Source organism: Dermacentor variabilis, unplaced genomic scaffold (assembly GCF_050947875.1).
Source record: "Dermacentor variabilis isolate Ectoservices unplaced genomic scaffold, ASM5094787v1 scaffold_19, whole genome shotgun sequence".
Lineage (NCBI taxonomy): Eukaryota > Metazoa > Arthropoda > Arachnida > Ixodida > Ixodidae > Dermacentor > Dermacentor variabilis.
Genome location: NW_027460357.1, coordinates 3,767,641 through 3,784,145, shown reverse-complemented (window position 1 = coordinate 3,784,145; position 16,505 = coordinate 3,767,641). Strand labels below are relative to the sequence as shown.

The 16,505-nt window shown below is 45.1% G+C and overlaps 1 long non-coding RNA gene across 1 annotated transcript; it reads right to left on the bottom strand.

Annotated features, from left to right (window-relative positions):
• Positions 1 to 9,728: 9,728 nt before the first annotated feature.
• LOC142568475 (uncharacterized) lies at positions 9,729 to 13,207 on the bottom strand. Its single transcript, XR_012825437.1, has 3 exons — positions 13,139 to 13,207; positions 10,683 to 10,795; positions 9,729 to 9,915 (listed from the first exon to the last, which is right to left on the bottom strand). It is a non-coding gene; the product is annotated as an uncharacterized LOC142568475 (long non-coding RNA).
• Positions 13,208 to 16,505: the final 3,298 nt, after the last annotated feature.

Below are 16,505 nucleotides of genomic sequence, written 5' to 3'. Positions count from 1 at the left end.
CATACGCATTCTTAACTTGTGGTTTGGCAGAAAACAACGTCCGCGTCTACCAAAAGATCCATTTGCATGCTTAACAAGTTGTTTACCACAAATCGATACGCGTGTGCTGAAAAGAGCAGCAAGGGCGTGCTTAGCACGTGGTTTGGTAGAAATCCACATGCGCGCTCTGCCAAAAGCAGCATATGCACGCATAACTTGTGGTTTGGCAGAAAACAACGTGCGCGTCTACGGAAAGATCCGTGTGCATGCTTAACAAGTGGTTTGGCACAAATCGATGCGCGTGTGCTGAAAAGAGCAGCATGGGCGTATTTAGCACGTGGTTTGGTAGAAATCCACGTGCGCGCTCTGCCAAAAGCAGCATGTGCATGCTTATCTTGTTGTTTGGCAGAATACAACCTCCGCTTCTACCAAAAGATGCATGTGCATGCTTAACAAGTGCTTTGGCACAAATCGATGCGCGTGTGCTGAAAAGAGCAGCATGAGCGTGCTTGGCACGTGGTTTGGTAGAAATCCACGTGCGCGTTCTCCCAAAAGCAGCATGTGCATGCATAGCTTGTGGTTTGGCAGAAAACAACGTGCGCGTCTACCGAAAGATGCATGTGCATACTTAACAAGTGGTTTGGCAAAAATCGATGCGTGGATGCTGAAAAAAGCACCATGGGCGTGCTTAGCACGTGGTTTAGTAGAAATCCTCATGCGCGCTCTGCCAAAAGCAGCATGTGCATGCTTAGCTTGTGGTTTGGCAGAAAACAACGTGCGCCTCTACGGAAAGATGCATGTGCATGCTTAACAAGTGGTTTGGCACAAATCGATGCGCGTGTGCTGAAAAGAGCAGCATGGACGTGCTTAGCACGTCGTTTGTTAGAAATCCACGTGCGCGCTCTGCCAAAAGCTGCATGTGCATGCTTCTCTTGTGGTTTAGCAGAAAACAACGTCCGCGTCTACCGTGTGGGGCTTCGGGCTAACGTGCCCGGACCCGGCTAGCTAAGGTCTAAGGAGACACGTAGCTCGTCCCCACTCCGCAGCGCACGCAAAGGGGTGCCGCGGCGGGTTCGCTGGCTCACCGGCAAGGCGTAGAGACGACTCCAGCCGTGGCACCAACGAATGGGGGTTTATTCCCTGCTACGTACAAAATGCGAGTACAATACAGCAATACGGCACTGGGGTGGCCGTCGCAGACTACAGGTGAAAGCTCCCGGGAAGTCTGCTCCGCCACGCTGGCTCTTCCGAGCAGGTTCGCCACACAAAAGGGGGCCGCCTTGCGCAGAGGGGCGCGGGACCAAGGGGGTCCGCACGTCCGACAGCCATGAGCACCGAAAGTCAATCTGTCCGGGCGAAAGCGCCCGCGCACCTCCGATGCTGAAGGAGAGAGAAACCGAAGAGAGGGCGAGAGGGGCCCGCTCCTCAGGCACTGTTCTTAAGCCTGTTTCACATGCAAGCGAAAATGCTCGCGAACCCTGCCGCCGCGCCGCAGAAATCGGTTTCGAGCGGCGGCGGCAGCACTAGCGGCGTGAGCGGCGAGGTTCGGGCAAGTTGGAATTTCATCGCGGCGGCAGAGCGGCAGCGCCGCTTCCGAACGGCCCGCTTCGCCACGTGACCAGAGGAGGACTGGTACGGGAAAGCCTGCACATAGGACGATGTTTATATACTTGCTACACGTGGTACGGGCAACATGCCAAGAGAGCTTTTCAACGAACTGCTTATCACTGCAGTTTCAAAACGGCCACTCCTCTGGAATGTGAAAGACAACAACTTCCGCAATAGGAAGTCTAAAGAGTCCCTTTGGGAAGAAGTAAGGGACGCCTTGCTGAAACACTTTGACACCGGTAAGCGAAAAAAAAACAGTTGTATTGAACTGCGAGATTGTCAGTGTTGATAAATATTTTTTTTAATGTTGCCGACTCTTGAATGGAATGACAGTGCTTGTGTTAAAAGTATTTTTTCTCGCTTCTCTAGCGAAACGCCTTTTCTTTAATTATGCAACCGTGAGAAAAAGAAAGCTGTCATTCCTTTAGATAGAGGAAGCTTTAGCTCAGGTGTTCCCATCTAAATATATGTAAAAGGACAATTCGTTTTTGGCAACCACTGCACCAAATTCGACGAGGTTTGTCGCATTTAAAAGAAATACTTAAGGTCTAGAGACTGTTTGTTTCGAATTTTTTATTTAAATGGTCAATTTTTTATTAAAAATTGGCAAAAGCGCACATTTTCGGAAAACGAAACTACCAAGTTTACGACTCCGTAACTCAGCAATGAAAAACGATGGCATAATTATGTGGATTGCATTTAATAGTACATCTGACGCTGACAAAATTGATATGTCACACATATTTCTCAAAAAATTTAGTAATGTGGAAATACAATTTTTGCAGAACCCTTGTACATATCGTAACGAATTCACGTAAAATATAAATTAGCATATCGAATTTCTCCGCTTTGAATGATCCAATAGATGCCGTTTACAGAATCGCGATATCTGCTCTTGATCGAGTAATTTGTAAACTTGGTGCCTCTATTCTTTCTTAACTTACAAATTTTTGGAAATTCTTGTAATAAAATTAAGGCCCTAAATAGAAATTCCGCAAGCAACAGTCACTAGAATTTCTTTCTCTCTCAAATACAACAAATTTCATTAACATCGGCCCAGTGGTTATTTTAGAAAAGTGTTTTTGTGTTTTAGACGTATTTGAATAGGCTGCATCGGAGTTGCGCCCGAGCTAAAGCTACTGCGAGTAGGCCCGTTCATGTGGGCTTTATTTTATTATTGTGCTCACAGATGGCAAAATCCGCATGTTCACGCAAAACTTTGACCTTTATATGAGCTCAAAATTATTTATCCCTTTTGTTGATTAACATCATGTGGTATACTGGTCCCCATTTCAGTGACTATAGAAGAAATCCAAACAAGGTGGGAAAATCTCAAAGATACTTTTAGAAAGAAAATTAAAGATGAAGCAGACACCAAGAAGAGTGGAGCAGCAGCTGCTAGCAAATCAATTTGGCCATATATGCAGCAGCTAGAGTTCCTTAGGGATGCCGTTGAAACGAGACGGTAAGCAACAAGTAATATGCATGTGAAAAAAGAGTTGACACTTTGTGCACATTCTACGCAGGAGCTACTGCAACCTTGGACCAACTGATCTCTCAGTTGGTCGCACAGATATTCTCGCGGACAACTCAGCGGCTAATGGGAACTTGGCGCCCAACAGTGGTGCAGCTACATGCGGAAGCCCAGCGCGAAACAGTCAGAAGGATCCAGATGCCTCTTTGGACACCCTCGAAGTACTGTTTCAAACCCCAGGCTGTGCAGATGCAAATGAAGCGGGGTCTATGACGGCAACCCCCAGCACAAGCGGTGTCCCATCATCAAGGGTAAATAAACGACAAAAGAGGCGCCACGAACTGGACGAGACAGATAGGCAGCTGCAATCCGTGCGGAATGCCATTGCTGCTCACAGGCCGATGGACGCTTCAAGCCATTTTTTGCTGTCACTTAGACCACAAGTTGAAGCAACTCCTGCACACATGCTGATGCATTTAAAGATGGAGCTGCTGAGCATTTGTGAGCATTACAGTCAAGGGAAATGCCCAGTGGGCCTTCTTGTGCACCCATCATACGAAGAAGAATAAGGCATATTCCGGTTTATTCCCATGCCATCTTTATTTCCCTATGCCAAACTTGCTTGCTGCACACACACACACACAGAGCGAGAGAGAGAGAGAGAGAGGTGGCACAGAGCATTGTATTCAGTGCCGCAGTCCAGCTGATGTCCACTGCCATGGCACAGCTCCTTGCGTGCTATTAAAATAGTCCTTGAAAATCTCCCTTGTTGCAGCTGCACTGCGACTGTAGTTATGGCCCACCGGAGGCGCCAATTCAAGCATGGCTTGGGTGTCTTCTTCCCGCCACTGGCCTTCAGTCACGTTACCGTAGCTGTCTTCTGAGTCCGCATAGTTTGGTGGCATGTAAGCTGCATCTTCACTCAGAAAATTGTGCAGCACACATGCAGCCATTACCACATAATCTGCATTCTCGGGGTGCAGGTTAATAACTCGGCGAAAAATTCGAAACCTCCAGGCCATCACCCCGAATGTGTTTTCAACACACCTCCTGAAATGAAAAGAATTTTGATACAAGTACATTGCACTTGTGATCGCGAGAGGTACATCAAATTAGGTCAACAATTTCTGCCGCTAGGCCAGTGATGACACCCACACCGTAAATTAATGTAGCACTGAAACAAACCTTGCACGACTGAGCCGATAGTTGAATATTCGTTTGCCTTCATCTAGGCCTCTACCTGGGTAAGGCCGAAGAAAGTCGGGGCGAAGCTGGAACGCTTCGTCCCCTACGAAAACGTGGGGTGCCACCGTTGAAGTCTCTGGTAGGCATTTTGGTGCCGGGAGACCGAGGAGGCCACGCTCCAAGAATTTCCCTAGCCTTGAGGCTCCGAGTGTTCCGCCATCGCTCTGCCGCCCATAGGCCCCAACGTCTACAAGGATAAACTTCAGATTGCTGTCAGCTATAGCCATAAGTACTATAGAGTATGAGCCCTGGAATGATGAATGGTTAATATTGAGAAAATAGTGATTTACAAACAAAAACGGGTCAATGTGTACATTACGTTATAGTTGAAGTATAGGCTGCCTGAATTTGGTGGGGCCTGAATCTGCACGTGTTTCCCATCCACGGCGCCTACACAATTCGGGAAGTTCCATTTTTCAAAAAATCCTTCGGCTACCTTCTGCCAATCGGAAGTAGTTGGCACCTGTGGTGGGAACGAAGCAGACATAAAGGTAACTGAGTAATACTTGTTGGGGGGCTAGTTGGTGCATGTTTCCAGAAGAGGGCTGTAGCGCCGAAAAACACAACAGACCGCAAGCGAGACGGGACAGGCACATCCCATATGCGCCTGTCCCGTCTCGCTTGCGGTCTGTTGTGTTTTTCGGCGCTACAACCCTCTTCTGGAGACATAAAGGCATTTTTAGTGTACGATGAGAAACAGCGCAAACCAAAGAGCGGCATGTAAAGAGAAGTGCCATCCTGCAGTTATTTAACGTCCCTGTCTTTAGTTCGTTCTATTTATTTGTAGTACGAATTGACAAGCAGAGCAACATATACACTTCGATAAAATCTTAATGCCTCAAGCAACAGATCAGATACAGCTTATTCTTTCTTTTTGAAAGGGGGGAGGCATGTAAGCTTAGGAACCATTAACTAAACACTCCAAATCAAAGAGTGCATACCACACATATAATTCTGGTATCTTTACAGTATATAACCACGTGCATGTTGGTGGGAAGACTGCATGATCTTGCTCTTGAGCTCTTGTAGCATATGCAATACTTTTTGAGACTTCACACTCCCAACACTATCCGCATGCTTCCTATTTTGTCTTCAGTTTGTATTTAAACGGACAGGTGCCTTTGGAAATATTACAATGGACATTCATGATATGCGGTTCTCCCTTTGCTCTCTTGCAATTTGCCCTTCCTCATTGTCATTTACAATGTGCACATAGAGTGGACAGTGTCTAATTCACACGATGCTCATTGCTAAACTGTTCTTAAAAAACAAATCTCTTAGAATATGCAGTGATGAATAATAAGCAATCATTATGTATATGAATTTATGCCTGCAGTATTCTTACAATATGTAGGCTACCTACATCACATATGGGGAGAAAAAGATTCCTGTAGTGTTTGGGGTCGCTTAACATCCCAAAGCGACATGGGCTGAGGGACGCCGTAGTGAAGGGCTCGGGGTTAATTTCGACCGGTTTAATGCGCACTGCCATCGAACAGTACGCGGGCGCCTAGCGTTTCACCTCCATCTAAACGGTCTCTTCCTGCCAACAACATACCTTGAGACAAATGGGCTGAAGAGTTTCCCACAGCACCTTGCAAGTCTCGCGGATAATAATATCAGCTGTTAAGATGCCCACTCCGAATGCCAGGGCGATATCTTGAATTTGCATCCCTGATGCCATGTACCTGGAAGGAAGCTCAGAAGTAATGTCAGCTTGGCGTACTCGGGTCACCGATTTATCAATGAAATGCGGCGACCTTCTGAAAAAAAATTATGGGGTTTTACGTGCCAAAACCACTTTCTGATTATGCGGCACGCCGTAGTGGAGGACTCCGGAAATTTCGACCACATGGGGTTCTTTAACGTGCACTTAACCTAAGTACACGGGTGTTTTCGCATTTCGCCCCCATCGAAATGCGACCGCCGTGGCCGGGATTCGATCCCGCGACCTCATGCTCAGCAGCCCAACACCATAGCCACTGAGCAACCACGGCGGGTCGACCTACCTGAGAGTCATTGCAAGTCGTGCGCGTGACGGTATACGTTCCCGCACAACGAAGGGCTTCGTAAGCGGCCCTTCAACGAGGGCATGGAGCTCCTCAAACTTTTCTGCCGACATCTTATAGCACTTCTGAAAATACTCCGTGTCGGCGTTCATGAGCAGCGGCATCTGCACGAAAATATTGCAGAGTAAAGTACCAGCAACACGATAACTATTTCTGTGCAAACACAACTCACCGCGGTGTGGAACTCGGATTCCTCCTTCCGTTTCTCCCAGATCGGTCTCACCCACCAACGCCGTGGAACCCGGAGTTCGAGCAAAGCTTTCCGTGTTTTTAAAAGGCAGTACTCCTCGAGCAAAAGGAGATGCGTGTAGGAATCGTCATGCGGTGCACATAAATCCATCTCCATCTCGGTCTCCGTCAACACGCTAGCATCCATTGTGGCAGAATACCGAGCCGCTCGCTAGTTTGTGCGCCGCATATGCGCATTCTTTTACAAAAACAACACAAAATATAAAAAATAATCATGATTTAGATACTTAAAGGGCAGGATATGTATTTATAAAATAAAAATTTGGGAATCAGGGACAAAGCAATACTTATATTGGTAGTCGCAAACTACCGAAACTGGCTGAAAGACCCGCGTTTTTTGCCAGCAACATTGGTATTCGCAGCGGCGGAAAACGCGCGGCAGCAATGCATGTGAAACGAAACCTCGCGAAAAGCTTCGCAGCGCCGCGCCGCTGTTCGCTCCATTCGCTCAATCGCTTGCATGTGAAACAGGCATTACGCGCGGCGAACGGCGTAACGTGAGCCGCGCGCGCAAGCAGCAGGCCCCGCGTCGCGCCGGCGCCTGCGACCGCGGGGAATGTACGCTATCCAAAATGAGGCTTGGAATTGCGTGTCCCCAGCGATCGCGCGGCTGAATGGCCCAAGCCGCGCGTGCACAGGAGACAGGGGTCCCAAAAGGGGTCCCCACAACCGACAGATGCATGTGCATGCTTAACAAGTTGTTTACCACAAATCCATGCGCATGCGCTGAAAAGAGCAGCAACGGCGTGCTTAGCACTTGGTTTGGCAGAAATCCACATGCGCGCTCTGCCAAAAGCAGCATGTGCATGCTTAACTTGTAGTTTGGCAGAAAACAACGTCCGCGTCTCCCAAAAGATCTATGTGCATGCATAACAAGTTGTTTACCACAAATCGATGCGCGTGTGCTGAAAAGAGCAGCATGGGCGTGCTTAGCACGTGGTTTGGTAGAAATCCACATGGGCGCTCTGCCAAAAGCAGCATGTGCATGCATAACTTGTTGTTTACCAGAAAACAACGTGAGTCGGTGGAAAGATGCATGTGCATGCTTAACAAGTGGTTTGGCACACATCGATGCGCTTGTGCTGAAAAGAGCAGCATGGGCGTGCTTAGCACATGGTTTAGTAGCAATCCGCATACGCGCTCTGCCAAAAGCAGCCTGAGCATGCTTAACTTGTGGTTTGGCAGAACACAACGTGCGCGTTTACCGAAAGATGCATGTGCTTGCTTAACAAGTGGTTTGGCACAAATCGATGCGCGTGTGCTGAAAAAAGCAGCATGGGCGTGCTTAGCACGTGGTTTGGTAGAAAACCACATGCGCGCTCTGCCAAAAGCAGCATGTGCGTGCATAACTTGGGGTTAGCCAGAAAACAACGTCCGTGTCTATCAAAAGATGCATGTGCAAGCTTAACAAGTGGTTTGGCACAAATCGATGCGCGTGTGCTGAAAAGTGCTGAATCGATGCGTGTGCAGCGTGGGCGTTCTTAGCACGTCGTTTGGTAGAAATCCACGTGCGCGCTCTGCCAAAAGCTGCATCTGCATGCTTAGCTTGTGGTTTGGCTGAAAACAACGTCCGCGTCTACAGAAAGATGCATGTGCATGGTTAACAAGTTGTTTACCACAAATCCATGAGCGTGTGCTAAAAAGAGCAGCAAGGGCGTGCTTAGCACGTGGTTTGGTAGAAATCCACATGCGCGCTTTGCCAAAAGCAGCATATGCATGCCTAACATTTGGATTGGCAGAAAACAACGGGCGCGTCTACTGAAAGATGCATGTGCATGCGTAACAAGTGGTTTGGCACAAATCGAAGCAAGTGTGCTGAAAGGAGCAGCATGGGCGTGCTTAGCACGTCGTTTGGCAGAAATCCACGTGCGCGCTCTGCCAAAAGCAGCATGTGCATGCTTATCTTGTGGTTTGGCAGAAAACAACTTCCGTGTCTTTCAAAAGATGCATGTGCATGCTTAACAAGTTGTTTACCACAAATCGATGCGCGTGTGCTGAAAAGAGCAGCATGGGCGGGCTTAGCACGTGGTTTGGTAGAAATCAACGCGCGCGCTATGCCAAAAGCAGCATGTGCATGCTAACTTGTGGCTTGGCAGAAAACAACGTCCGCGTCTACCGAAAGATGCGTGTGCATGCTTAACAAGTTGTTTACCACAAATCCATGCGCGTGTGCAGAAAAGAGCAGCATGGGCGTGCTTGGCACGTCGTTTGGCAGAAATCCACGTGCGCGCTCTGCCAAAAGCAGCATGTGCATGCTTAAGGGGTGGTTTGGCAGAAAACAACGTCCGTGTCTACCAAAAGATGCATGGGCATGCTTAACAAGTTGTTTACCACAAATCGATGCGCGTGTGCTGCAAAGAGCAGCATGGGCATGCTTGGCACGACGTTTGGCAGAAATCCACGTGTGCGCTCTACAAAAAGCAGCATGTGCATGCTTAGCTTGTGGTTTGGCAGAAAACGTGCGCGTTTACCGAAAGATGCATGTGCATGCTTAACAAGCTGTTTACCACAAATCCATGCGCGTGTGCTGAAAAGAGCAGCAAGGGCGTGCTTAGCACGTGGTTTGGTAGAAATCGACATGCGCGCTCTGCCAATAGCATCACCTGCATGCTTAACTTGTGGTTTGGCAGAAAACAACGTCCGCGTCTACCAAAAGATACATGTGCATGCTTAACAAGTGGTTTACCACAAATCGATGCGCGTGTGCTGACCCTATTGAAAAAAATTGTATGAGAATTTTACGAGAACTTCTCTACGCTATTATTGCTCCGTAGACTCAACGATGTCGTATGTCACATGTGTACGAGAGGACATCGTCACTGAACGAGATCGTTCTCGTATGGGTACATTAAACGAGATTATTCTCGCATAGCTTTGCTTGACGAGATAGTTCTCGCACGTCTATGCTCAACGATATCGTTCTCGTATGTGTATGCTACATGAAAATGTTCTCGTTCAGCTATGGAAAATGAGACTATTCTTGTTTAGCTGCATTCTACAGGTGTTCTCATTTGTGTTGAATGAGTTCTTTTGTTCATGCAATATTTTTGGTGAAGTTCCACACAGTAACATGTACTGCCAACATTACAGCGAGTTAATTTCTATCACATGAGTCGGCCGATGTGCCAGCTCGGAGACAAAGAGGACACTTTTTAGGGCACACAATTAACACAAACCATCTTTATTTTGCATCCCGAAGCATAGTGGCCAGGTGCTTGTTCAGGTCCTTCAGCCTCCTTGCCTCTGTATCCACAGTGCTCGGCGTTTTTGACACAAAGTGCTCGTATGCCTCTGCAAAAAAATCTAAACAAAGCAGCCGGCCCTGCTAGATTCTAACAAGCCATTGGAACTAACATGCACAATAGGTGGCTCCACTGCATAACTGAATGGGCTGGTTCTTGCATGATATTGTGTGTAAAGCGTGAAAATCTCACAGAGAAACAGGAAAAAGAGAACACGGAGGCTTATGAGTTTTCTACCTATGTATAGTGATATTTCAACATTAACCACAGCAGTTGAAAGCAAGTGCTCATCCTCGCATTGTCTTGTTCCTGTCTCTGTTAAATGTTCGTGTTTTACAAACAATATAAATGGCTGCAGAATTGCAATACAAGACCACAGAAATAGTCTAATACTTTTCCACAAGTATTTTACATTAAATGAACAAGTATAACAAGCTCATGCAAGTGAATACACAGATAGCACAGCTCTTTGCTACCGCACTGCGGAATATGCAGACGGAAAACACTGCATAGATGCCACTGCAGAATTGTTTATAGGAAAGATTAATTCACCTTTAATACTACTATAGCAACTAAATGATAGTTTTTGTGAAAGAGTTCTAGTTTAAGGCCTAAACAAGCTCCATTGCAGTTTGCATTTAAGGAGTGTAAGCATCCTCTGAAAACATGTACATGAGGAACACTGCAGAAAGAGCACTTTAAAAAAAGAACACGAGTGTATTTATCACCAAGGCCAACCCTTGTGTCTTCTTAAATATTTATCAAAAGTCAAACTCAAAACTGATACTGAGGTGCAAGGTGTCCATATCATATTACCTTGTGAAAGCACCGTGGTGCCTGGAGGTTGTGGGACCAACTCGGACGTGGAGATCAGCACTGATCAGCAACACTGCAGTCTGCTTACAGCTTTTCTGCAGGCCCAGCCACACCTGCATTAAAACAAGTGAGCTTGGTGTCACAAGAGTACTGTATTTACCCGCATAATGATCGCACTTTTTTGTAAAAAATGGTCGAAAATTCAGATGTTATTCAGATCATTACGCCGGTTAAATTTCCTGCAAAAAGAATTTTTTTTATCCCGCGTTTGCTGCGGCATGGCAACAGGTCAACAAATAGGTGGCTGCCACTGAGTGTAGTGCGGGACACCAAAACAAAAATGGCGGCCGGCGCAGCAAGCTGAACACACCAAATGCGCCGAACGCGATTTTTTTTCTCGCGAGTACATTACATGCATTGAAAGTTTCTTCCGTATCCTTAATGAATAATATCATTAATATCAGTAAGTTTGTGGCAATAACGTAGCCATGTCCACTATGAGGGGGCAGAAACAGATGGGCGCGCTTAGCTGCCAGTGACGTAGAAAGACACGGCGGGCATGCTGCAGAAACTGCGGCATCTGTCTTCACTACTATCCTAATACAGCACGTTTCCGCTAAGGGTGGGCGAATATCTTAGCTGTGTTACAAGTGTTACAAGATTTGTTGCGTGCCCACGAGTGCAGATGAGAAGAATCGAAAGGTACCTTTTTTGTTGTTCTTGACCACAACCATTACAAAGCCTACACATAATGAAGGCAATTTTGGTTGTAGCTTTTTTGTCATGGACGTGCGGAAAGTGATGAAAGGAATGAAATCGGGCATCTGCTTAAGAATGTTTGGTGCGTGCAGACTGCTTGGTTTGTCTTGAAGAGTTGTTCGCGTAGCATCCGACAGATGGTAAGCGCTATCATTAATAGCTAGACTTGGCACATGACAGATCGCTACGGCAAGTTCGGAGTGTGATCAACTGGGAAATAAAAAAAATCGAATTTCGACGACAAAATTCAGGGCTGCGATCATTACGTTAGTGCGATCATTATGTGAGTAAATACGGTAAATATAAAAAGTGACACTGTGAACAAAGCAATACTTATTAGGTATAAATAAGAATGAAATGCTGATATTCGCCCATAGAAAGCTTTAAGTAACAAAGCCTGCAAGATAAGAAAAATGCAATGTGTGGGCCATCTGTACAAGAACATTAATCGAAGGTCCCTTCATTTTTTTAGTCCCTTCTCCTCCTCATGCATAGATGGCAGTTGGGTTAAGTGAACTGGGCCAGATTACCACATAGTGTAAGCAAAGGTGGTCACTTTGTGCGCCAATTATGATAGCATAGCACGACACGCATCCCTAGTCGTTTTATTGTGTTCTGTAATGCTAGCCATCTTGTAGGCCCTACAGTGTCAAAGCATCCATAACCCTAACAGTGTTACCCAGTAGGGATAACAAATAAGTGTCCACAGCAGCACAACTCAGCATATCTATCAGGAGGCTTTTGTTACACTTTTACAACTCTCCTCCTATGGCTTCATCCCAATTTTTGTCAATACAAGCTTGAAGCATCTGCACAAGCTGAACGCACCAGGGCACCATAAGAAATACCACATCTTTCTACCCAATCCCGTGTTTATTATAAGACTGGCAAGTTCACTATCATGTGTAGAACAAACCAAATTGTTCTGGAATCAAGTAATCTTCCACTACCTGTGAAAAAAAAGGATGCAAGAAAGAGCACGTAGAGCACAGGGGTGTTGATGGATATTAAATACCACTGTCGTGCAGTAGACGTCGGCAAAACAGGCCAATGTATAAATGACTGGATTTGCAACCATGTTAACTGAATGCTCAGGTCATTTTGTGGTCACTTGGTAGTGCAAAGCTCACTTGCATTATTTTGTTTGAAAACTGTGCAACTGTGGCAATGTATAAGGACCATAGTGCTGGCGAAATTCGTTAAGATTTCCTTATATGTGTGACAGGAAATCTGCAAGTTGGCTCCACCTCCAGTGGAATATCAGACAGCAAGACTGATTATTTATCATTGTAAAACAAGCGTCATAGTAGCCATGCCACGTGTCCTTTTCGCAGTTGTGTGAGCAACATGCATTTTCGATTTATCTGTTCTTGCCCTTTCACCTCTCGCTTTATAGTGCTGTGCAAGCAGTAAAACTGGATGGTTGTTAGACTTATGTCCTGTCACTTCCTCACCTTTGTCATGAATTGTGCATTAAATAAGGCTTTTTTTTGGTGAAAGAGTGCTACTTTAGGGCATAAACAAGTTCCATGGCGGTTTGCATTTAAGCATCTTCTGAAAACATGTGCATGAGGAACACTGCAAGAAGAACGCTTTAAAAAGAGAACACAAGTGTATTTATCACCAAGGCCAACTCTTGTGTCTTAGCATATTTCTCAAAACTGATACTGAGGTGCAAGTTGTCTATATCATATTACCTTGTCAAAGAAGCAAAGCACAGTGGTGCCTGGACGTTGTGAGGCCAACTCAGACGTAGAGATCAGCACTAGCACTGATCAGCAACACAGTAGTCTGCTTACACTCTTTCTGCAGGCCCAGCCACATGTGCATTAAAACAATAATAATAATAATATTTGGGGTTTTACGTTCCAAAACCACTTTCTGATTATGAGGCACGCCGTAGTGGAGGACTCCGGAAATTTTGACCACCTGGGGTTCTTTAACGTGCACCTAAATCTAAGCACACGGGTGTTTTTGCATTTCGCCCCCATCGAAATGCGGCCGCCGTGAGCATTAAAACAAGTGAGCTTATTCTCACAAGAGTATAATATAAAAAGTGACACTATGAACAAAGTAATTCTTATTAGGTATAAATAGTAATGAAATACTGATATTCGCCCATAGAAAGCTTTGAGTTAACAAAGCCTGCAAGATAAGAAAAGTGCAATGTATGAGCCATCTGTGCAAAAACATTAATCGAAGGTCCCTTTTTTTCGCTTCTGTCCTCCTCGTGCATAGATGGCAGACAGGTTAAGTAAACTGGACCAGACTGCCACGTAGAGTAAGCAAAGGTGGTCACTTCTTCGGGGAGCAGCCTACAGGCTGCTTCTTGAAAGAGTATTAGAAAATGCGAATAATGCACGTATGCATTATTCACAAGAGGCCTTGTTTCTCTGAGAATGCCACAGCCAATCACATATTTCAAATTGACCATATTAAAATGCATGCAAAGTACAGCATGGCTTTGAGGGTACCCCAGACTACTGAAATTCACATCAGCCAAGTTCAGCAGACAACCCCATAATTAAGCCTCTAGAAGTTGTGCATTTTAGTGCAAGTTAACAGAATAATGAGGAAGAGAAGGTGAGGGAGATGGTGCCACTATAGGATAGTTCAAGCTCTATCCCACATCATGTGCAGAAGGGCAAAGAATGCCCAGCTTTTGGTTATACTCGCACCTGTGACCACTGCACTATGTTGACTGACATGCGTAACAAGCAGTTCGTGATACCACATTATTATATCCTGCAACTGACGTGACATCAGAGATCAGCTTCAAGCTTGACGCTATGCTATACTAGGGACAGATAATGAACTGGCTACATTAAAATCTAAAGCAAAAGTGTTGAACATTGTTTGACAAACCTGCCAGCCTCTGCACTTCGTATTTAGCAAAAATTCTAGACAGAAATCCTGTGTTCGAAAGACAGCACGCACTTTCCTAAAGCTTTCTCTCAGCGCAAGAGTATAAGCGCCCAAGCGCTCTCAGCGCCCACATTTTTCTATGCATACATTATTAACCATTATTTACCTTGACACGCTGTACACAAACAGCACACTTGGAAAAGCAGAAACTAATCGGGAAAGTTGGCAGGTACTAAATACACGAACAGAACCTAGAACGCATAAATGGCTGTGACTGTTTTGTACGTACGTTGTCAAAGCAGGCAGATCAGATGCTTTGTCGTGCTGTTCAGGCTGCATAGTGCCGCAGTCTCCTTTGTGGTGCAGAGATGCCTCCGTCTCTGGAAATTGTGACATCCCTAAACAATAAATGTTCAGCTTATTGTAATCACTGCTGAATCTGCAAACTTGTGATTTAACAACACCGCGTCAAATTGTGGAAAGCTCTCGTAGAGCCAGCTACAAGAAGCTGCATCCGCTTAGACAAATTAAATATTTCATTCTTACATCACAGGCAGTTATTCAACGTGTCAAAGGCACGAAAACAAACAGAACACTAGACACAAGAAATACAGGTTGCCTTGGCGACAATCTATAAGCATCAAAGTTTGCATACAAGCTAAAATCTTCTCACGAGTCAGATCATTTGCACAACACATCAACGTACTTCTAGAATTGTCTATACGATTTCTTGCTGAGAAATTACGTACAGAAGCAGTGACATTCCCTGCTTGAATTTTTGTGCCCGTTCAGACCAAGCGATGCCCCGGCGCTAGCATACTTCATAACAAAAAGAAAATAAACAATAGATGAAGCTCTCAACAACATCAATCTCGGGGTAATTTTCGTGAAACGTTTTGCTAAATGTGCACTACGATATCGAAGGAACATTAGGGAATCACTGTTACTGTTTTTGTAGCTGTACTAATCTTCTGCTGCGCATGACAAGGTACACTACATGAACCACAAGAATGCGCTAGGCGCCGGACATACTTTCTGAGGCGAGTTCTGCTTCGTGTCCGCCCTTATGAAAATGACTGTTGAAAAGTTGTTGGCATATTGTTGACGAATTGTTGACTCAATAGCCTTTCAACAATACCTCAACAATTATTGAAACCACAGGCAATAATTCAACAGTAAAGTTGTTGGGCAGTTCACAACAAAAAAGTCGTTGACTAAATTCTGTTGGTATATTGTTGAATAGTATTGAGTATTATTGAGCCATTGTTGAGCAGCTTTCAACAATAAAGTCATTGACTAAATTCTCTTGATATATTGTTGAATGGTATTGAGTATTATTGAGCCATTGTTGAGTAGTTTCCAACAATAAATTCGTTGACTAAATTCTGTTGATATATTGTTGAATAGTATTGAGTATTATTGAGCCAATATTGAGTAGTTTTCAACAATAAAGTCGTTGACTAAATTCTCTTGACATATTGTTGAATAGTATTGACTATTGAACCATTGTTGAGTAGTTTCCAACAATAAAGTCGTTGTCTAAATGCTGTTAACTTATTGTTGAATAAAATTGAGTCACGAGCAATATTGAGTTTCGAAGTACATGTGAAACACACGCACATATGTATGTGTGCGTCTTTTGCACATATATGTTGCTTTACTGATCACTTGATCACCATTGCATATATACAGGGTGTTGTTTCACGTTACTTGAACCATAGACGTATATACACGTGTTTCAGCTAACTTTACTCAGAGTTTAAAAATATGCCGATGCACCATAAGACGATGCGACCAAATGCATGTTGCTCACTCTTGTACGTGTCACGCTATTCTTGTATTTTTCCTAAGTAGTTAATTAGTCAAGAAAATTAGCCATTCTGAAGGAACAAAGTTAGGCGAAAAATTCGAATTAGAAAGCTCTAGAGCACTTTGCAAAACGTCCTATTAGGCAATTTCTCACTTTCTATCTATTAAGTGTTAGTGTTTTTCAGCTTACTGCGGATGCCCGTGAAATACAAAAAATATCACCTGACATATCCGCTTGCGCGCCGTGCTTGCAGCGCTCCCAAACGAGCATACCATCGAGCAGGGTGTGTTGCCGCTTAAAAAGCGACAGGGCAGTGACGAAGGCGTTGGCTGTGGTATTGACGCCAGCGACGTGCTTCCCTCGCTGCGGTTCATGATGGCGATAAGCAG